This window comes from Triticum dicoccoides, chromosome 7B (genome assembly GCF_002162155.2).
Source record: "Triticum dicoccoides isolate Atlit2015 ecotype Zavitan chromosome 7B, WEW_v2.0, whole genome shotgun sequence".
Classification (NCBI taxonomy): domain Eukaryota; kingdom Viridiplantae; phylum Streptophyta; class Magnoliopsida; order Poales; family Poaceae; genus Triticum; species Triticum dicoccoides.
Window position 1 is genome coordinate 47,128,406 of NC_041393.1, and position 23,724 is coordinate 47,152,129.

A 23,724-nucleotide genomic window follows, 5' to 3' on the forward strand; every position below is an offset into this window, starting at 1 on the left:
TTCCTGTCCCAGGTGCCGGGCAAGCCACTCGTCGCGGATGTTATGCTTGAAGGCCGCGAGGGCCTCGGCATCCGGACAGTCGACGATTTGGTTTTTCTTGGTTAAGAACCGTGTCCAGAATTGTCTGGCCGATTCGTCTGGCTGCTGAATTATGTGGCTTAGGTCATCTGCATCTGGTGGTCGCACATACGTGCCTTGGAAGTTATCGAGGAATGCGGCTTCCAGGTCCTCCCAACTCCCGATTGACTCTGCTGGCAAGCTGTTAAGCCAGTGTCGGGCTGGTCCTTTAAGTTTGAGTGGGAGATATTTGATGGCATGGAGATCATCTCCGCGGGCCATGTGGATGTGGAGGAGATAGTCCTCGATCCAGACCGCAGGGTCTGTTGTGCCATCATAGGATTCAATATTGACGGGTTTAAACCCTTCTGGGATTTGATGATCCATTACCTCATCTGTGAAGCACAGTGGGTGTGCGGCGCCTCTGTACTGGGCAATATCGCGACGGAGCTCAAAAGAGCTTTATCTGTTGTGTTCGGCCCGACTGGACTTACTGTGTCCGGGGTGACGGTGATCGTCACGTATCGTGGGGCGCCCACGTGATCCATAGATCGATCTTGATTGTCTTGCCTTATCCTCCAATATGTCATGCAGGTCCGGAGTGTTCCCCTGTGGCCTTGTGCTTTTTGAGCGATGCCGGGGTACGGGTCTTGTCGTGGATTTGTCACGGCAGATGTCCTAGCGAAAGGACTTAGTCGTGGAGCCATCGCTACGAGTTTACTTGAAGGGGTTAAAGCGGACACAAAGACACGAGGGTTTTATACTAGTTCGGCCCCTTCGATGAAGGTAAAAGCCTGCGTCAAGTTGTGATGGAATTGATATGATCTCGATGGCTAGGGAGCAAACAAGCTTCGCCTAGGCTCGAGTTGTGGTTGTCTGTCCTGAACCGCCACCGGGTCGTCCCCTTATATACACGGGTGACGCCCGTCGGTCCATAGAGTCCTAACCGGTTCATACTCGTATTCCGGTTGGTATCTCTCTATTCCTTACTTACAATACAAGTCATACATCAGGCCGGTTTACGGCTACATGTTCTAACCGTCTACAGGCCTTGGGCCTTCATCTGTTTACGCCACTAATGAAGTTAACCCGGCCCAAGTAGGCCGGTTTACGCCTAGTGGTAATATCCCCAACATTAGGCCCCAGATTGATTTGAACTGGTTCATGTCAATCCTTCACACCATCTTGCGTCTTGGATATCTTCTGTTAATTGGCAAATCTCCATGTCGTCATCATTTTTGGTTGCTGTAAACCGGCATGACGTCATCAGTTTTGGTTACTGTAAACCGGCATGACGTCATTATGAAATTCATAACGCCCTCTTAATGACAGCTCCTGGATTCGCGCGTTTGACGTAGCTCGATTGCCTTATAAATAAGACTGAAGGGTCATTTACTTTCTCTTCCCCTTCGTCCCTTCTTCTTCCTCTTCCTCACGTCGCCGGCTTTGGAGCTCCGCCACCACCGTCGACCTCTGCCTCGTCTCGGGCCGCTGCATCAACCTGAACGTACCAGAGTGTTGCGGCGTCTTTCCGCATCTTCTCCGTTCCCGGTAAGTTCTCTCTCCTTCTTAACCTAGATCTGTTCTTAGGGTTCCATGTTCTTGCTATGTTCATTGCGCGTTCATAGCTGTTCTCTGACCTTGAATGCATCTGTGAACTCTTGCTGTGCTTAGTAGCGATCCCTTTAGCATCCGCTTGCTATTTCTCATCCAAGCTCATAGATCTCCCGCACATATCCGCTCAATGGTTCACTTCTGTTTCCGCCTTAGTCTTCGAAATATTTCTTGTTTTTGTGAGCTTGCTGTAGATCCGCGGCTGTAACATGATTTTGTGAAATTTGTTTCTGCATAACTAGTTATCCATAGTTTCAATTGCTTCCGATGCTTAGGTCAGGTGGTTTAACTTCACTATAGAGAAAAAATTGCTAAACCGGTATATATGTCATTAGTCCCCTGGTTGAACCGCCAGAATCCATCTGATGCCGCGTTGTAGAATACCGGTTTATGGGTACTGCCTCCGGTTTACCGTAATTAGATCAACACCTTTTTATCCGGCATGTCCTTGAACCGGATCACCTATTTCTTGTAGATCTCGTCATGGCCAAACAAGTGTACGAGTGCAACTGGGTTCCCTCCCGTGTCACAGAATCACAGCTGGACGATCTAGTCCTGATCGGCACTTTGGATAGCAAAGATACGATTCACTGGAGGGTTCCTGGAGATGAATGTCCTCCCATGCCCCAGGAAGGAGAGGTCGTGGTCTTCGCAGATCACATGGCCCGGGGCTTCAAACCGCCCGGCTCTAAATTTAATCGGGATGTGTTAGCCAACTTTCAACTCCGTCCACAGGATACTAGCCCCAACTCCGTCACCAATCTATGTCACTTTCAAGTACTTTCTGAGGCATACCTTCAAGAGGAGCCTTCAGTCGAGTTATTTAGAGATCTCTTTCATCTAAACCGCCGTACTGAATTCACCGACGGCCCTAATACCGAACTGGGCGGTATGGCCATTCAGAAGAGGAAGGAAATCACCTATCCCCACGTCAAACTCCATACTCACCCCAAGGAGTGGAACACAACTTGGTTTTATTGCAAGGATACCTCCCCTGACAATGAAAATCCCTTGCCTGGCTTCCGTCCGGAACGGCTCAACAACACTCACCCTTTTCCACAAAGGCTAAGTGCCAAGGAGAGAATTAAATATGCCCCTCAACTGTCCAAGCTCTGGGCCATCATGGCCAATGGTTTAACAGGAATAGACCTTGCACACTGCTGGATATCATGGAGCATTCTGCCTCTAAGCCGGCGCCCTGGTTTGATGTGCGAATATACTGGCAGTGTCGATGACCCACTCCGACATATCAAAATCCAGGTCTCCGACGATGAACTCACAGAATCTGTAAAGAAGATGTTGAATGAACCGGAGCATCTCTGTGCTCAAACTGGTCTGCTTCCTTACTGCACCACCAACGAACCGCCGGCGGTAAGATTTTACTTGCTTTATTATTGAACCTGTTACTGCTTTATCTGTCTGACCTTTAACTATTGTTGATCCAGAGTGATAATCCGTTTTGGAGCAAGAAGCTTTCATAAGATAAAACGGAGAAGGTAGGGCGGCCAACCCGGCCCAAGACCAACGCTATCAAGAAACCAGCTCGTAAAAGAAAGACCACCGCTTCATAGGACCCAGCCATTGATGATGATGTGGGTAATCCGGATCTTGAGGTAGAACTTGATTCACTTGGCTTACTTTTTACCCGCCTTATTGATGATGATGCTTGTCAGGATGATGCTGAGGCCAGCAATGCGAGCTTCGTTGAGGTAACTATTCTCTCTTCTGATTCAGAAATCTTGCCTTTGCCAAAATCTCGCTGGACAAACCGGAAAGTTAAATTTTCTCATCCTCTTGCTTATTTGGATCCCAACTTTCTTATGAAGACCCAGCAACACGAAGCTCGCCGCACAACCCGGCACAGCGGCCAGGCAGTTACTTCTGCCGGTTTACCGAACAGTCCGGTTCGAAAACGCCGCTCCGAGGTCTCCGACCTTTTTATTGATTTAAATCCTAAAGCGGGTTTCTTCCGTCAACCTCTTAATCCATCCAACTCCGATTACCAGGTCACTTCTCATTCATCGTATGGTGAATCGTCAGCCACCCAGCTACCACCTTTGAAAACAGTTGCTGGGTAAGTTAAACCGAACATATGCTTCCAGTATACTGCGCAATGGCTTACGCTTTTCCTTGACTTTTTATTTTTCTTTCAGGGCTAAACCGAAACCAAGCAAGAAGGCCCGCCTGGATAGAGCGGCTGAAGAAGATGTAGCCCCAGAACATGACCAAGCACCAGATCATGAAGTGTTTACTTGTGAAGATATCCCCAATGATCCTCCTCTGCAAGACGACGTTATCCCTGAAGAAGGTCTTATTCATACTCCAGCCTCTGCTGATCCGCTTGCCAGCTCTGTCCAGATTGAAAAATCCCACACTCCTGCTGACAAACCGGCTGCGCCAACCCAAACTAGCGAGTCAAAAGATGATGATGTTGTGATTACCGGCGTAGGCCGCTCTGAACCCGGGAATCCTGCCACCCTTACCAGGCATACCATCAAAGAGGATTCTTCCCCTTTGAACAAAGGAAAATGGGATGTTGAATTAGAGACATACGCCGCTCTGAATGCTCAAGATCTTCACTCTGGCTATTTAAACCGGCTTTACACTAGCCGTGACTGTGAAGCTGGCCTGGTCAAAATGATGAGGGATAAATTTTAGGTAAATTCCATCTTTCCTTTCTGCCATTGCATTCATCCTTGTAGCCCCCAAGGGCCGGTTTGTGACCTTGGTCAAACCAGGACTTGATCCTGAACATTTTTGAAATCCGTCGGCATAACCCTCGAGGGCCGGTCTAACTTAGCATAAGTAAACCGGGGCTCAAAAATAAAAAGCTGTACTTAGAACATAACATGATCAAATAGCTATTAGCCCCCAAGTGCCAAGTTGAATACTTGTATTAAGCTTGGGACTTTGTAATCTAGCAATATACAAAAAATTGAAGGTGCATTAGCCCCCAAGTATCAGGCATATAACTTTGTTATGTGGTTGATACTTCCATTTCTTGGATCGCCTGTGCAAAGCTTAAAATGCCATCTGTATGCAGGCTGAGGCGAAAATCAAGGAGGACCGGATTGCCGATTTGCAGGAGGCCCTGAAGACCCAGCAGGCTGAAACAGATAAGGCCAAGCAAGAATTAACCAGCGGTTTGAGCACTGCTGAACGGCTGAAAGAAGGCTTCAAGAAAGAGCGGGCTGACTGGGCCACTGAGAAGGCCGGTTTAACCAAAAGAGCGGAAAATGCTGAAGCGGCCCTTAAACCGGTGGTGGATGAACTGACGGCCGTACAGCGGCAAATACACTCCATGACTGCTGCAATCTTTGGTAAGCTCCCTGTAACTTCTGTGATAAATTTGAATCTCCTGTATCATAAATCCGGTTTGAGGCCATTCCAATCTTGTTGTTGGCACACGTATTGGGCACTTAGGAAATGATGTGCGGAAGAAATTGAAAGCTGCCTACACCTTGGTGGAACAATTGTATACCGGAGCCCAACGGATCATCACCACAGCTTCTCACAACAACCCGGCGCCCTCTTTAATCCAGGACACTCTTAGCAAGTTGTCAATGCTTCCAGCCCGGATTGAGGAGCTGAAAAAATCCGCTGCCCGAACCGGAGCCATCAATGCCTTAATCCGGGCAAAGGCATGGGTGCCCGACTTTGATCCTGTGGAAGCAGCTCAAGGCTATCCCAGTCTGAAAGAAGATGGCTCTGAATTCAACGAAGAAGATTTAAGGGCCATAAACCATGCAGTGCGCCCTCTGGCTTGCCAGCTAGCTGAAGAGGCAGATTTGACGCATTATCAAGCGCAATATAATAATCAAAACAAGCGAGTGCCTGCCCCAACTGTTGAAGCGGAGAATCTGATTCCTCCAATCCGTAAGCACACTTACGCCCCTGATATTGAACCGTATTCCCTGATCCATGAAGAGGCTGTTTTCCAAGCTTTAATGGGAATCAACTGGACCACTGTTGATTTCCAGCCAATGGGTAGAGACGAGGAAGCTGAAGCGGCGGAAGATGAGGAGCAGGCTTGAACCGGAAGCCGGTTTGAAGAGCTACTTGCAACATCCTTCAAAAAAAACAATGATTTTGTTTGAGCACCATGCTGCCTTGTAATAGGATAGTTAAAACTTCTGCCTGGAATATGCCTTCGTGCATAAGTACTGAAGCTTTTGCTTGAAAAACTTTAATTCATATTTCCTGCAATCAGAAAAATTTGAACTTCGGTGGCGGTTATACCGTCAGCCGGATTATGATCTTGATATGTGTATCAGTAATATAACAAATAGATGATACATAAATACCTGCCATGTTTGAGCATAAAGCTGGCTTTAGCCAAGCCTGAAGCGGTGGTTTTATAAACCATTACCGTCAAAAAGGGAGAAAGTAGCTCCCATACAAACCGTACTGACTTAATACGAGCCCCCTGGTTACTCCATGATGTTAACAGGGAAAAGGTAAACCAGGCAGACTCCTCCGGATTTAAAGGGGGATCAAAAATCATTGGCTGAACCGGAAAAAATATGCTTGTTGACATAAAAGAAATCCAACAAAAGCAAAGAACGAACAAACCATGAAAACAACATGGAAGCAAAGGCAATGATAAAAACCATTTGCAAAAATATGCTATACTGAGCTGTTCAGATGGTATTACCATGGTCGGACAGGATCAAGGCCCCCAATAGGAGTGACAATGATTCAAGTCAGCCAGGTCCCCAAATGACTCGTGGCATATATGCCAGATCAAGAGGCGTGACAATGGTTCGGGTTCGACCATGCCCCCAAGTGATTTTGTGGCCTTAGGCCGACCAAGAGGCGTGACTGGTTCAGAGTTGACCATGCCCCCAAATGATCTAGTGGCTGTCGCCTATCAAAGGGTGTTCGTTGGTTCGGACACGACCAAGGCCCCCAGTGATATATAAAAAACAAATGTCAAGGGGTAAACCGGAGGCCGCTTTAAACAGAACCACTCCGTGTAACCTCGCATGATGAGAAAGACAGAGACCCCGCTTTAGCTGAGGCTCCGGTTTGATATATCAAAGATAATATATACATTGTCATGATATGTACATAGATAGAGCCGATGGCTCAAGTATAGTAAGGCCGAAGATGAGCTATATTCCACGGCCTGTTGGTCTCCTCCTCTGATGTACATGAGTCTTGATGCCCCCGAATATCAATCAGATAGTACGACCCGTTGTGCAAATTCTTGCTGACCACGAAAGGTCCCTCCCAAGGTGGGGATAACTTGTGCATATCCGTTTGATCTTGGATGAGTCGAAGCACCAAATCTCCTTCTTGAAAAGTTCTGGTTCTAACCCGGCGACTGTGATAGCGACGAAGATCTTGCTGGTAAATCACCGAACGGGCAGCCGCTATATCACGCTCCTCGTCCAATAGGTCCAAAGCGTCTTGCCATGCTGTCTCATTGTCTGCTTCAACATAAGCTGCCACACGAGGCGAATCGTGCCGGATGTCACTAGGGAGAACTGCCTCTGCTCCATAGACCATAAAAAATGGCGTGTATCCTGTGGACCAGTTTGGCGTAGTATTGATACTCCATAATACAGATGGTAGCTCTTCAACCCAACATCCTGGTGTTCTTTGCATTGGGACCATATGCCGGGGTTTGATGCCTCGCAAGATTTCCTGATTAGCTCGTTCCGCCTGTCCATTGGACTGGGTGTGTGCCACTGACGACACGTCAAGTCGGATGTGCTCACGTTCACAGAACTCCTTCATAGCGCCCTTGGATAAATTGGTACCATTGTCAGTAATGATACTGTGTGGAAAACCAAACCGGAAAATCACCTTCTTGATGAACTGCACCGCTGTTGCTGCATCACACTTGCTGACAGGCTCCGCTTCAACCCACTTGGTAAATTTGTCAACTGCCACCAAAAGGTGGGTTTTCTTATCCTTGGATCTTTTAAAAGGCCCAACCATATCCAGCCCCCAAGTTGCAAACGGCCATGTTATTGGGATCATCCTCAATTCTTGAGCCGGCACATGAGCATGCCTTGAAAATTTCTGACATCCATCACACCGTTTAACCAAGTCCTCCGCGTCAGCATGCGCTGTCAACCAGTAGAACCCGTGACGAAACGCCTTTGCCACCAGAGACTTTGAACCTGCGTGGTGTCCACAATCCCCTTCATGGATTTCTCTTAAGATTTCATAGCCTTCCTCAGGAGAAACACAACGTTGAAACGCCCCTGATACACTGCAATGATGTAATTCGCCATTGACAATCGTCATGGACTTGGATCGCCGGACTATCTGCCTGGCCAGAATCTCATCCTCTGGTAACTCCCCCCGGTTCATGTATGCAAGATAAGGAACTGTCCAATCCGGCATAACATGCAAGGCTGCCACCAATTGAGCCTCCAGATCAGGAATAGCCAAATCCGCCTCACCTGGGAGCTTGACTGACGGGTTGTGCAACACGTCCAAAAAGACGTTAGGCGGGACCGGTTTACGCTGAGAGCCCAACCGGCTTAAAGCATCCGCCGCTTCATTCTTCCGACGGTCCACATGATCCACTTGATAACCCTTGAAACAACCTGCAATATTATCCACTTCCCGACGATATGCAGCCATGAGCGGGTCCTTAGAATCCCAAGTGCCAGACACCTGTTGAGCCACTAGGTCCGAGTCACCAAAGCACTTAACCCGGCTTAAATTCATCTCTTTAGCCATCCGGAGACCGTGGAGCAAGGCTTCGTACTCAGCTACATTATTAGTACAAGGGAACATTAAGCGGAGAACATAACAAAACTTATCACCTCGTGGGGAAGTTAATACGACTCCAGCCCCCGAGCCTTCCAATTGCCTGGATCCGTCAAAATGAATAGTCCAATATGTGTGATCCGGCTTCTCCTCTGGTGCTTGTAACTCCGTCCAGTCATTGATGAAATCAACAAGTGCTTGAGACTTCACTGCCGTCCGAGGCACGTACTTCAGTCCGTGTGGCCCAAGCTCTATAGCCCACTTGGCAATCCGGCCAGTCGCCTCCCGGTTCTGTATAATATCACCCAAGGGAGCTGAACTGACCACTGTGATGGGGTGCCCTTGAAAATACTGCTTCAATTTCCGACTGGCCATAAAAACACCATAGACCAGCTTCTGCCAATGCGGATACCTTTGCTTGGATTCAATAAGCACCTCGCTGATATAATAAACCGGCCGCTGAACCGGATATTCCTTGCCTGCCTCTTTGCGTTCCACCACAATAGCCATGCTAACTGCCCGAGCATTGGCCGCTACGTATAGTAATAGTGGCTCCTTGTCGACCGGAGCTGCAAGAACAGGCGGATTGGCTAACTGCCGCTTCAGGTCCTCAAATGCTTCATCAGCAGCCGGACTCCAAATGAAATGGTCTGTCTTCCTCAGCATTTGGTACAAAGGAATGGCCTTCTCTCCGAGGCGGCTGATAAACCGGCTTAGTGCAGCGATCCGGCCCGCCAAACGCTGAACATCGTTGATGCATTTTGGTTTAGCTAGAGATGTAATAGCCGTAATCTTCTCCGGGTTAGCTTCGATTCCTCTGTTAGACACCAGGAAACCCAGTAACTTGCCTGCCGGAACACCAAAGACACACTTGGCCGGATTAAGCGTCATCTTGTAAACTCGCAAGTTGTCAAAGGTCTCCTTCAAATCATCCACCAGCGTCTCCTTCTGTCTTGACTTCACTACAATATCATCCACATAGGCGTGCACATTGCGGCCGATCTGTTTATGCAGGCAATTCTGTATACACCGTTGATAGGTGGCTTGGGCACTCTTGAGCCCGAAGGGCATAGATACATAGCAGAAGGCTCCAAAGGGAGTAATAAATGCTGTTTTCTCTTGGTCCTTAACCGCCATCTTGATCTGATGATATCCAGAGTATGCATCCAAAAAACTCAAACGCTCACAACCCGCCGTGGCATCAATGATCTGGTCAATACGGGGGAGGGCAAAAGGATCTGCCGGACAGGCTTTGTTAAGATCTGTGTAATCCACACACATACGCCAAGTGCCGTTTTTCTTAAGAACCAGCACCGGATTAGCAAGCCACTCTGGATGGAACACCTCAATAATAAAACCAGCTGCTAAAAGCCTGGCCACTTCCTCTCCAATGGCCTTGCGTCTTTCTTCGTTAAACCGGCGGAGGAACTGTTTCACCGGTTTATACTTAGGATCCACATTAAGAGTGTGCTCAGCGAGTTCCCTCGGTACACCTGGCATGTCAGACGGCTTCCATGCAAAAATGTCCTGATTCTCACAGATGAACTCGATGAGCGCGCTTTCCTATTTGGGATCCAGGTTGGCACTGATAGTGAACTGCTTGGATGAATCGCCGGGCACGAAGTCAACAAGCTTGGTCTCAGCTGCCGATTTGAACTTCAGATCTGAATCATGCTCTGTAGTTGGCTTCTTTAAAGGGGTCATATCTGCCAGATCAACATTGTCCTTATAATACTTCAACTCCTCCGTGGCACAGACTGACTCTGCATAAGCCGCATCACCTTTCTCACATTCCAAAGCGACCCTACGGCTCCCATGAACCGTTATGGTCCCCTTGTAACCCAGCATCTTGAGCTGCAAGTAGATATAACAAGGCCGTGCCATGAACTTGGCGTAAGCCGGCCGGCCAAACAAGGCGTGATACGGGCTCCGGATCTTCACCACCTCAAATGTTAGTTTTTCTGACCGGGAGTCGTGCTCGTCCCCAAAGGCCACATCCAGGGCTATCTTACCAACAGGATATGCAGATTTGCCAGGCACCACACCATGGAACACCGTATTCGACGGTCTGAGATCTCTGTCTGTTAAACCCATGCGGCGGAATGTCTCATAGTACAATATGTTAATACTGCTTCCTCCATCCATGAGTACCTTGGTGAATTTATAACCCCCCACCTGAGGGTCTACCACTAATGCTAGCTGGCCCGGGTTATCAACCCGGGGCGGGTGATCCTCTCTGCTCCACACGATAGGCTGCTCCGACCAGCGCAAGTAACGTGGTAAGGCCGGTTCAACAGAATTCACCGCTCGCCTGTGTAGTTTTCGGTCGCGTTTATCCAAACTAGTTGTGAAAACATGATACTGCCCATTGTTCAACTGTTTTGGCTGGCTTTTATAACCCGACTGCTGCTGCTGCTACTGGCTGTACTGATTATTCTAGTGATTGTGACCGCCCTGATTGCGACCTGAACCGGAAGCTCCATCGTGATCCGGCCCGTGGAAACCGGATCCTGAACCGCCACCTGATCCGTGATCATACCGGAAAGCATTAGAGTTTTTGAACTCCTGCATGATATAACAATCTTTCCAAAGATGGTTAGCCGGCGCCTCCTTCGTCCCGTGCTTTGGGCAAGGCTGATTCAACAAATAGTTCAAACGGCTTGCGTTAGGATTGGGAGCCTCATTACGATTTGCCGCTTTACCTCTGCGCCGTTGCCCCCTGTCCTGTGCATTAGTGTTGGCCACAAAGTCCACGCTGCCATCCGCTTTGCGCTTGCCTCCGTTTCCATGACCCGCTAGTTTGTACTGCTGCTGTTTGGAGTTGCTATTCTTCTTTCCCTTCCCTGCTTCATCATCATTAGGCTCGGGATCCTTGGTACTGTCCGAATCGTCATACTTCACTAAAGCGGCCATGAGGGTTCCCATGTCATTACAGAACCGCTTCATGCGTCCCAACTTCAATTTTAGAGGCTCAAACCGGCAGTTGCCTTCCAGAGTTAAGATCGCAGAGTCAGCATTAATCCTGTCAGACGAGTGCAAAATTTCCGAAACGCGGCGCACCCAACGGGTCGTTGATTCTCCTTCCTCCTGGACACAAGCCGCCAGGTCTACTATGGACTTGGGCTGCTTACAGGTATCCTTAAAATTCTGTATAAACCGGGCCCGCAACTGGGCCCATGAGCTGATAGAATTGGGTGGTAGGCTCTTTAACCAAGTACGAGCCGTGCCCTCAAGCATCATGGTGAAGTATTTTGCACATGCGGCCTCATCCACGTCCAGCATTTCCATGGCCATCTCATAACTCTCTACCCATGCTTCAGGGGGTAAATCAGCAGTGTAATTCGGCACCTTGCGTGGACCCTTGAAATCTTTGGGCAGGCGCACATTACGTAAAGCAGGGATCAAGCAAGGCACTCCCAAAGCGGATGTGACTCCTAGTCCGGCGAAGGTGGTAGAACGAACCGGCGTAAGTTGACCCGCATTATCCTGGGCTGCTAACTCGGCCTCCCTTTGTGCTCGGGCTCGGTCCACCACATCCTGCACATCGCGGACACCGCCTGCCGGGCTATCGCCACAGGCTGCTTCACAGCCTCGCGCATTGCTCGATACGGCGGGTTCGTTCAAGCGCCTGCTATAACTCCGGCTTGGACGGGGTGTAGAGTGGATCCGATCACGGCTGTATGAATATGCTTCCTGCTGAATCAGCGCAGTCCGGAGGAGCTCCTTAACCCGGCGCGTCTCTATCGCTTGCGGAGAATCCCCTTCGACTGGGATGGCCTCTAACCGTGCAGCGGCCGCAACAAGGTTGTCCATAGGATTCGAATAATGACCCGGGGGCGTCTGGACCGACGGAGGAACCACAATGTTTTGGTGACGAGGTTCCATTAGGCAAGGTTGGACCGTCGCCCCTGGTCCTGGTGCCTCAATCCGGTTTGTCTCCAGGTACTGCGGCGGATTACTGGGTCCAGCTCCTGGAGTGTGAAAGAGATTTCGGGGGTCAAACCCTAACGGCAGGCGTGATCTGTGCTTCCGCTTCAAAACCTCCTGTGATGCGTTCTGGTCAAGCATGAGTTTATAGGCCTGGGCGTCCAAAGCGGCCCGCTCTGCAGCCATCCGGTCTTTTTCTGCTGCCAGATCCGCTTTGGCTTGCACGATCTGCTCTCTCACCTTCGCGATTTCTGCATTATGGGCCTCCTGATCCGCCGGATTGTCCTCTGCCATAAGCGCGGCTAGTGCATCAAATAGCTCAGATAGAACTTGAACCGGCGGGCGCATAAGGCCTCCTGACCCTGCTGCTGCTGCCGCTGCTGATCCGGAGAGCATTGCTGCGGCGGTCGAAGAGTGATTTGCCGCCTGTGTGCCGGCCATGAATATTCCAACCCGGTTGACCTGGCCCGAGGGGTCCGAAATACTGTCGCCATCGGAACAGCCCCTAATCTGGTCGTCTTGCAACTGGTACAGCGATTCGGTCTCTCCGGTCGAGGACTCGTCATCGGAATAGACAACGGTCTCACTACCGTGTTCTGATTCGTCCTCACGCTCTCCTTCATGGACGACTCCAACGAAGACACGCTTCACGGCCGGTTTAGCCCAGGTAGATCTCGCATGCTGAGCCGTCTCAATGAGGTTGGTGCAGATGTCCGGCTCAGGCCCAGGCTCACCGATTTTGGCAATGAAAACGTGTATGCCACCAAAGGGGACCCGGTACCCGTACTCGATCGAATCGGCCTCGGGACCCCATCCTGTGTCGTCGATGTAGATCCTGCCCCGACGACTCTTGGTCATCCGGCCCACAACATAGCCTTCAAGTCCCTTGAGCTTGCCCTCCAAGATCGTCAAACCATCGTGCGATAGCCCCACGGTGGGCGCCAACTGTCGTGGATTTGTCACGGCAGATGTCCTAGCGAAAGGACTTAGTCGTGGAGCCATCGCTACGAGTTTACTTGAAGGGGTTAAAGCGGACACAAAGACACAAGGGTTTTATACTAGTTCGGCCCCTTCGATGAAGGTAAAAGCCTACGTCTAGTTGTGATGGAATTGATATGATCTCGATGGCTAGGGAGCAAACAAGCTTCGCCTAGGCTCGAGTTGTGGTTGTCTGTCCTGAACCGCCACCGGGTCGTCCCCTTATATACACGGGTGACGCCCGTCGGTCCATAGAGTCCTAACCGGTTCATACTCGTATTCCGGTTGGTATCTCTCTATTCCTTACTTACAATACAAGTCATACATCAGGCCGGTTTACGGCTACATGTTCTAACCGTCTACATGCCTTGGGCCTTCATCTGTTTACGCCACTAATGAAGTTAACCCGGCCCAAGTAGGCCGGTTTACGCCTAGTGGTAATATCCCCAACAGGTCTAGTGAAGGGCCTTGAGGCCTCTCTGTCGCGACCACGGGGTGGTCGATCAGCCGTATTGTCTCCTGGTGAAGGGGGATCATATGCCTCCACCTCTAATCGGGGGAGAAGCTTACGTTTGGGGTAGCTTTTGGAGGGGCGTTCGAGTTCATGCTCTTCAGCCGCGAGGACTTCGGTCCATCTGTCGGCTAGGAGATCTTGATCATCTCTAAGCTGATGCTGCTTTTTCTTGAGGCTGTTTGCCGTGGCCATAAGCCTGCGTTTGAAACGCTCCTGTTCGACGGGATCCTCAGGCACGACGAATTCGTCGTCGTCGAGGCTTGCCTCGTCTCCGGAGGGAGGCATATAGTCATCTACCTCTTCTTCGGCCGGTCTCTCATGAGGGCTGGCGTCCCCCTCCTCCTGTGCTGGATCTTGCTGGAGTGGGTTGTCTTCGGCGCTATCCGGTGTATTATTGTCTCCGGTGCCGGAATCCTCATTCTTGCTATGGCGGGATTTAGAGTGGTGCCGCTGACGCTGGCGCTTGGGCTGTTTCTTGGAGGGGTCATCCTCCATTATTCCTTCGCCATTCTCATCCTTTGGGATATCCACCATGTATATGTCGTATGAAGAGGTGGCTTTCCAGTGCCCGGTGGGTGCTGGTTCTTGGTCGTCTCCGGCATCGTCGTCCATACCGTCGATGTCCTCAGAGTCGTAATCTAGCATGTCGGTTAGATCGTCGACAGTGGCTACCAAGTGGGTGGTGGGTGGGCTCTGAATTTCTTCGTCGTCCGCATCCCAACCGTCCTGGCCGCAGTCCGGCCAGGCCTCTCCTGATAACGAGAGGTACTTTAGCGAACTCAAGATGTCGCCAAAAGGTGAGTGTTGAAAGATGTCCGCCGCAGTGAACTCCATGATCGGCGCCCAATCGGATTCGACTGGAGGGGGCGCGGGAGGTCTGGAGTCCGGCAAGGAGTCTGGCACCTCGGAGTCACGAGCTTCATGGGGGACAAGATCGGTGTTCGGCTCTATCGCCGTAGAGGTTGCAGCCCCCGAGGTGGTGTCTAGCCATCCATCCTTGGTCTGCGCAGCCGGCTCCGAGTCGAAGATCGGAGCGGGTTCGAGTGCGGCCTCCAAGGTATTGTCCGGCTACAGAGCTAAATCATGCCCATCGTGACAGTACGGCACACTCGGCAGTGGCTCGAATCCGCCGAGGATCAAGGCCCCGCGGATGTCAGCCGTGAAGTTCAAACTTCCAAACCTGACCTGACGGCCAGGGGCGTAGCCTTCGATCTGCTCCAGCTGGGCAAGCGGATTGGCCCGCAGTGCAAAGCCGCCGAATACGAAGATCTATCCGTGGAGGAAGGTCTCACCCTGGACCGCATCGTTGTTGATGATCGAAGAAGCCATCGAGCCTATCGGTGACGACACAGAGGAACTCTCAATGAAAGCACCAATGTCGGTGTCAAAACCGGCGGATCTCGGGTAGGGGGTCCCGAACTGTGCGTCTAGGCGGATGGTAACAGGAGACGAGGGACATGATGTTTTTACCCAGGTTCGTGCCCTCTTGATGGAGGTAAAACCCTACGTCCTGCTTGATTAATATTGATGATGTGGGTTACAAGAGTAGATCTACCATGATATCAAGGAGGCTAAACCCTAGAAGCTAGCCTATGGTATGATTGTTGTTCGTCCTATGGACTAAAGCCATACGGTTTATATAGACACCGGAGAGGGCTAGGGTTACACAGAGTCGGTTACAATGGTAGGAGACCTACATATCCATATCGCCAAGCTTGCCTTCCACACCAAGGAAAGTCCCATCCGGACACGGGACGAAGTCTTCAATCTTCTATCTTCATAGTCTTGGAGTCCGGCCGATGATGATAGTTTGGCTATCCGGACACCCCCTAGTCCGGAACTCCCTCAATGGCCAAAACTATGCTTTGTCAAGATTGATGTGTTTTTCTACTTGTGTTCAATTATGTACATGATTCTGAACATATTTTCATTGCGGTGCAGTATGTGTTCATCTTGAACCTGCTTCTGGGTGAGGATAATAATTGAATATGTATTGTTTTGACTGCATATTAGTTTAGCAACAATTTATCTGTTGGCAAAGGAAATAACTGTCGGTGTAGGTAGGGTGTACGTTGATGGATTATCTGTTGGTGTAGATAGGGTATACATGGCTAATAAAGTGTCGGCAAAGGTGGGGTGTATGTGGACAGGCTATCTGTTGGCATAGGTACGGTGTATGTTGTCTGATAAAGTGTCGGCGTAGGTAGGGTGTACGTGGACATACCATCTGTCGGCGTAGGTAGGGTATATGCCGACTGAAAAAGTGTCGGGAAGTAAACAACTGTCGGCAATACTTTTGCCCACAGCAATTCCTCTGACTCTTTCATCTTCTGTCAGCATTGCTGTTAGCTACAACTTATCTGTCGGCAAAGGCACCCTATGCCGACACATAGGTGTGTCACGTAAGCTCTACCATGGTGTAGTGATTACCCGGCGCTTAAAGCGCTCTTGTTCGAGGGGTTCCCTTGGCACGATGAAATCTTCATCACCGAGGCTCTCGTCCTCTTCGGAGATTGGTAGGTAGTTACTATCATCTGAGCCCTCGTTCCCGATAGGATCGTCGGGGTTGACTTGCCCATCCTCCCAATCATCCAGCTCGAATGTTGGCTCAATAGGGGCTTCTTGGTCTTCGGTGTTCTCTGGAGTATTATTGTCTCCAGTGCCGGTATTGTTGTCTTTTTCGCGACGCGATTTCGAGTGGCGCCGCTGACGCCAACGCTTTGATGGTACCACAGAAGGCTTGTCCTCGACTATATCCTTCCCACCATCACCGTCATCCTCTTTGGGTGTGTCCACCATGTACACGTCATATGTGGAAGTGGCCGTCCAGCATCCGATGAATGGAGGGTTCTGGCTTTGCTCCTCTCCGACATCGTCGTCCATGCCGTTGATGTCTTCGGAAGCGTAGTCGAGCATGTCGGTTAAGTCCTCGATAGTGGCTGTGAAGTGGGTGGTGGGTGGGTCGTAAAATTCCCTGCTCTCAGCCCTTAGTATGGGCTGGGCATAGTTCGGCAGTGATTCTTCTGTAATGGCGAGAGATCGCATTCGGTCCAGGACCTCGTTTAAGAGCGAGGTTTGGATGGGGAAGTGAGAGTCCGTGGAGTTGGGCGGGACAGAAGTTCCCTGGCTAAGCTCACATGCCGCAGACCTCGAGAGTTTGGAGCTAGTGTCCGGAGGCGAGTCCGACTTCTTGAGGATAGAGGGATCCTGGCATAACCCCGGGCCTTCTGGTGACGCGATCCCCTCCAGTTCTCCAGTGTCAAGCTTTATAGCTGCAGAGGGTCCGGCGAGGTCTAAACTACCGTCTTAGGACCTGGTGATGCACTCCAGATCTAAGGCTAGAGCGGTGGTTGGGGCCGCGAACCCTTGGAAGATCAAGTCTCCTCGGATATTAGCGACATAGTTCAGATTTCCAAAACTGATCTGATGACACGGGGTGTAGCTACCGATCTACTCCAGATGGCCAATCGAGTTGGCGCGCAGTGCGAAGCCGCCGAATATGAAAATTTGGCCGGGGAGAAAATTCTCCCTCGAGGCGGTATTGTTGTGGATGATCGATGGAGCCATCGAGCCTTCTAGTGATGGCACAGTGGAACTCTTAATGAAAAGCACCAGTGTCGGTGTCAAAACCGGCAGATCTCGGGTAGGGGGTGCCAAACTGTGCGTCTAAGGATCGAAGGTAACAGGAGGCAGGGGACATGATGTTTACCCAGGTTTGGGCCCTCTTGATGGAGGTAATACCCTACTTCCCGCTTGATTGACTTTGATGAGTATAGGGGTTACAAGAGTTGATCTACCTCGAGATCGTAATGGCTAAACCCTAGATGTCTAGCTTGTATCATTGTGATTGCCTCTATGGACTAAACCCACTGGTTTATATAGACACCGGAGGGACCTAGGGTTGTACAGAGTCGGTTTACAGAGAAAGGAAGATACATGATCTGAATGCCAAGCTTGCCATCCATGCAAAGGAGTGTCCCATCCAAACACGGGGAAAGGTCTTTGATCTCGTATCTTCACGGCCCATTAGTCCGGCACATATCATATAGCCCGGACGCCGGAGGACCCCCTAGTCCAGGACTCCATCAGTCGGCGCGTTAGGCTTGTACGTCTCCTTGGCCTTGGCGAGGGTGCGCCGGATATCCGCCCACTTTTCGCACTTGTCGATCCGCTTGAGGACGTGGAGGTACTTGAACTCTTGCTCGCTGTTGTGGTCGCGGTACATGGCGAACATGCATAGCAGCTGCATCGAAGAGTGAACATGAGTTGGCATGGGTGCCGACATGGGCGCGCGCATGGAGAAATGAATAGGGAGAGGATGGTGTGCTGTACCTGATCCTCGACGCTGGTGCCGCTCTTTAGGCGAGCTGCGACCTCCTCGACGATCCCATGCCATTTGTTGCACCCCCTTTGGATGATGCCCCAATGGTTCGCCATCGCCTTCGACCCACGCTGCATGTAGACGCCTTTGAAGTAGGGGTCGACGAGCTTGCGCTCGTTGAACTCGGCCTTAATGCGGTACCAATATGTGTCGATGTGGTTCATGCTGGTGATCAGGTCAGGGCAGACGACTTTCCATGCTTGGGCGAGGCACTCATCTTCCTTGGACGCCCACTTGATGCGCGGCTCGGCGGTCTTGGCCTCTCATTTATTCTTCTTCTTGCCTTTCCTCGTCGGAGCAGGTGCTGGCTCCACCTCCTCCTCCTCCTCCTTCTCCTCCGGCTCTTCCTCGCCGTAGTTGACCTCACCGTCCCTTCACGGCCACTTGCGAAAGTGAGATCTGATAGAGATAATAAGATAAGATAAATATTTTTGGTATTTTTATGATATAGATTGGAAAGTAAAGATTGCAAAAGAAAGTAGATTGAAAACTTATATGATAGAAAATAGACCCGGGGGTCATAGGTTTCACTAGTGGCTTCTCTCAAGATAGCATAAGTATTACGGTGGGTGAACAAATTACTGTCGAGAAATTGATAGAAAAGTGCATAGTTATGAGAATATCTAGGCATGATCATGTATATAGGAATCGCATCCGCGACAAGTAGACTGAAACGATTCTGCATCTACTACTATTACTCCACACATCGACCGCTATCCAGCATGCATCTAGAGTATTAAGTTCATAAGAACAGAGTAACACATTAGGCAAGATGACATGATGTAGAGGGATAAACTCAAACAATATGATATAAACCCCATCTTTTTATCCTCGATGGCAAATATACAATACGTGCCTTACTGCCCGTGCTGTCACTGGGAAAGGACACCGCAAGATTGAACCCAAAGCTAAGCACTTCTCCCATTGCAAGAAAGATCAATCTAGTAGGCCAAATCAAACTGATAATTTGAAGAGACTTGCAAAGATAACCAATCATACATAAAAGAATTCAGAGGAGATTCAAATATTTCTCATAGATAAACTTGATCATAAACCCACATTTCATCGGATCTCGACAAACACACCTCAAAAAGAGTTACATCGAATAGATCTCCAAGAAGATCAAGGAGAACATTGTATTGAGATTCAAAGAGAGAGAATAAGCCATCTAGCTAATATCTATGGACCCGAAGGTCTATGATAAACTACTCACAACTCATCGGAGAGGCCTTGGCGATGATGTAGAAGCCCTTCGTGATCGATTCCCCCTCTGGCAGAACGCCGGAAAAGGCTCCAAGATGGGATCTCACAGGTACAGAAGGTTGCGGCGGTGGAAATAGGGTTTCATGGTGCTCCTGGATGTTTTCGGGGTACGTAGATATATATAGGCAAAGGAGGTCGGTCAGGGGAGCCACGAGGGGCCCACGAGGGTGGGGGCGCACCCACCCCCCAGGGCGCGCCCTGGACCCTCGTGGCCTCCTCGGCTGCTTCTTGACATCCACTCCAAGTCTCCTGGATTGTGTTTGTTCCGAAAAGATCTCTCCTGAAGGTTTCATTCCGTTTGGACTCCGTTTGATATTCCTTTTCTGCAAAACACTGAAATAGGCAAAAAAACAACAATTTGGGTTGGGCCTCCGGTTAATAGGTTAGTCCCAAAAATGATATAAAAGTGTATAGTAAAGCCCATAAACATCCAAAACAGGTAATATAATAGCATGGAACAATAAAAAATTATAGATACATTGGAGACGTATCAGTGCGCCGGGGAGGCTGTGTAGTCTGGCGGCGAGTACGTGTATGGAGGGTAATTCACGCTGAAGGAAATATGCCCTAGAGGCAATAATAAAGTTATTATTTATTTCCTTATTTCATGATAAATGTTTATTATTCATGCTAGAATTGTATTAATCAGAAACTTAGTACATGTGCGAATACATGGACAAAACATAATCTCCCTAGTATGCCTCTACTTGACTAGCTCGTTAATCAAAGATGGTTAAGTTTCCTAACCATAGACATGTGTTGTCATTTGACGAACGGGATCACATCATTAGGAGAATGATGTGGTGGACATGACCCATCCGTTAGCTTAGCATTATGATCATTACAGTTTCAATGTTACTACTTTCTTCATGACTTATACATGATAACCCACAAGTATAGGGGATCGCAACAGTTTTCGAGGGTAGAGTATTCAACCCAAATTTATAGATTCGACACAAGGGGAGCCAAAGAATATTCGAAGGTATTAGCACCTGAGTTGTCAATTCAACCGCACCTGGATTAATTATCTGCAGCAAAGTGATCAGTAGCACAGTAATATGATAGTTTTGATAGTAGCGACAACATCAATAGTAACAGTAAGAGTGATAGCAGTATTTTGTAGCAAGTGTGACAGTAGCAGTAACAGTAGTAAGTTAGCAAAAACAATATAAGATAAATTCGTAGGCATTGGATCAGTGACTTGTTGGATGATATTCATCATGTGACAGTTATAACCTAGGGCGATACGGCACTAGCTCCAGTTCATCGATATAATGTAGGCATGCATTCCGTAAATAGTCATACGTGCTTTATTAAAAGAACTTGCATGACATCTTTTGTCCTACCCTCCCGTGGCAGCGGGGTCCATATTGGAAACTAAGGGATATTAGGGCCTCCTTTTAATAGAGAACCGAAACAAAGCATTAACACATAGTGAATACATGAACTCCTCACACTACGGTCATCACCGAGAGTGGGCTTGGTTGTTGTCACTCCGGGGTTGTCGGATCATAACCGTAGTAGGTGACTATAACTTGCAAGATCAGATCTAAAACATGGATATAATGATGAATTCATAAACGGTTCAGACCTGAGTTCATGGCACCCGGGCCCAAAGTGACAAGCATTAAGCATAGCAAAGTCATACCAACATCAATCTAAGAACATAGTGGATACTAGGCATCAGGCTCTAAGAAAACTAACTCGATTACATGATGAATCTCATCCAACTCCTCACCGACCAGCGAGCCTACGAAGGAATTACTCACTCCCGGTGGGGAGCATCATGGAATTGGCGATGGAAATGGGTTGGTGATGACGAAGAATGAAGATCCCCCTCTCTAGAGCCCCAAATGGACTCCAGATATGCTCTCCCGAGGAAGAACAGAGCTTGGCGGTGGCTCTGTCTCATGGATAGCGATAATTCTTTCTCTTTGATTTTTTCTGGAAATATGTGATTTTATAGTATCACGGGGGTCGTCTGCGTGGCCACCAGGTGGGTACAACCCACCTGGGTGCACCAGGAGAGAGGGGCGCGCCCTGGTGGGTTGTGCCCACCCAGGTGCCCCTCTCCGGCAGGTCTTGGCTCCAGAAACTCTTATTATTGGTATAAAAATCCTCTCAAAGTTTCTTCCATTCCGAGAACTTTTATTTCTACACAAAAACAACACCATGGTAGTTCTGCTGAAAACAACGTCAGTCCGGGGTTAGTTTCATTCAAATCATGCAAATTAGAGTCCAAAACAAGAGGAAAAGCGTGAGAAAAAGTAGATACGTTGGAGACGTATCAACTCCCCCAAGCTTAAACATTTGCCTGTCCTCAAGCAATTCAGTTGATAAACTAAAAGTGAGAAAGAAAAACTTTTACAAACTCTTTTTCTCTTGTTTGCATAAATAAGCTTAAACAACACCCAGGTTTTCAGCCAACATTATAACTAACCATGTTAACAATAACATTTAAAGATTACAATGACTCATATCAATAACATAATCAACTAGCGAGCAATAATAAAATATCTCAAATAGCAACATGTTGTCAAAACAACCATGATATAATATGACAATAGTGGTATCTCGCTAGCCCTTTCCGAGACTGCAAAACATAAATGCAAAGCACCTTCAAAGTTCAAGCAGTGACTAAACATTGTAATTCATGGTAGAAAAGATCCAGTCATGATGCACCCAACATTAGCTACACATAATGCATAAATCATGACAACTATGCTCTACTAAGTTTCTGGTGCTTGTTTTAGAAGGTGGTGACACAACATAAAAGTAAATAGATAGTCCCTTCGCAGAGGGAAGCAGTGGTTTGTAGAGGAGCCAGAGCTCAATTTTTAAAAGAGAGATAAATTATATTTTGAGACATGCACCCTTCTTATTCACTTCACGACCATCAGTTATCAACATCTTGCATGCTAAGCACGCCAGTGGCGGTTCCCAAGCGATAAAAGTAAAGGTTTACTCCCCCTCCACCATCAATCACACTCCACGGCTTGTCCGAAATAACGGGCGCCGTCCATACCAACATCAGTCCCGGGGGAGTTTTATTCAATTATTTGCATTTTGGAGTTCGGGACTGGGAATCCTGTTACCACCAATTTTCTCGTGCGATGGCGAGTGAATAAACACTCGACCTGAGAATAACCCGCTTAGCATGGAAGATACTGACCACCTCATGTCATTCCATGAATGATCTAGGCACACAAAAAGGATAATTTTTTAGAAGTTTTTAGAGGTGACACATGCGAATTTACTTAGGATGGCAGGGTCATACCGCATATAGGTAGGTATGGTGGACTCCTCTGGAATAACTTTGGGTTCAAGGTTTTTGATCTACAAGCAGAGTTCCCACTTAGTACAGGTGAAGGCTAGTAATTAAGATTAAGAAGCAGCCAACTAGAGAGCAACAACGATCATAACCATGCATTATGCATAAGTAACATTGGACACTAGCATGAGTAGGAGATGAACACCATGAACATAAATATCATAGAGGCTATGTTGGTTTTTATCCAACTACATGCGTGAACATGTGCCAAGTCAAGCCACTCGAACATTCAGAGGAGGATACCATATCATCATACTACATCACAATCATTTTAGCGCTATGTTGATATCCAAGATAAATCATTATTCACTATCAGCTACTTATACATGGCATGAGAAACTATAATCTCTAATTATCATTGCAAACATGTTTAATCATAATGGGCTGAACCATGGATACTAGGTTAAACATATTTACACAAACAGAACAAGTCGAGTTCATACCAGTTTCTCTTTGCCACGGCCAGTTCATCGGATGTTGTCATTATTGCCTTTCACTTGCATGACCGAACGATATGAAAATAATAATAGTGCAAGAATGCCGTGGACTAAGCTGGAATCTGCAAACATGTTATTCAACAGGAGAAGACATGGTAAAATGTGCTCTTTATTGGTTCAACAATTATTCATATGAGAGCCACTCAACATTTTCATCGTGGTCTTCTCCTCGGTACAACTCGAATAAAAGGAAAAGAAGTTTAGAGAAACATACTGAAATATTTTTGGAGTTTTTGGTTTTCTTAAACAAGCAATTAAAAGGGAAAAGCAAAAATGAGAAAAATTATTTACATGGGAAAGCTCCCAACAAACAAAATAAGAACAAGGAAATATTTTTGAGTTTTCTTTTTAATACTACTAAACATGCAAACAAAGTAAATTACTACAACTAATTTTTTTGTTTTTTCTAAAGTTTTTCAAAAACACAAGAAGA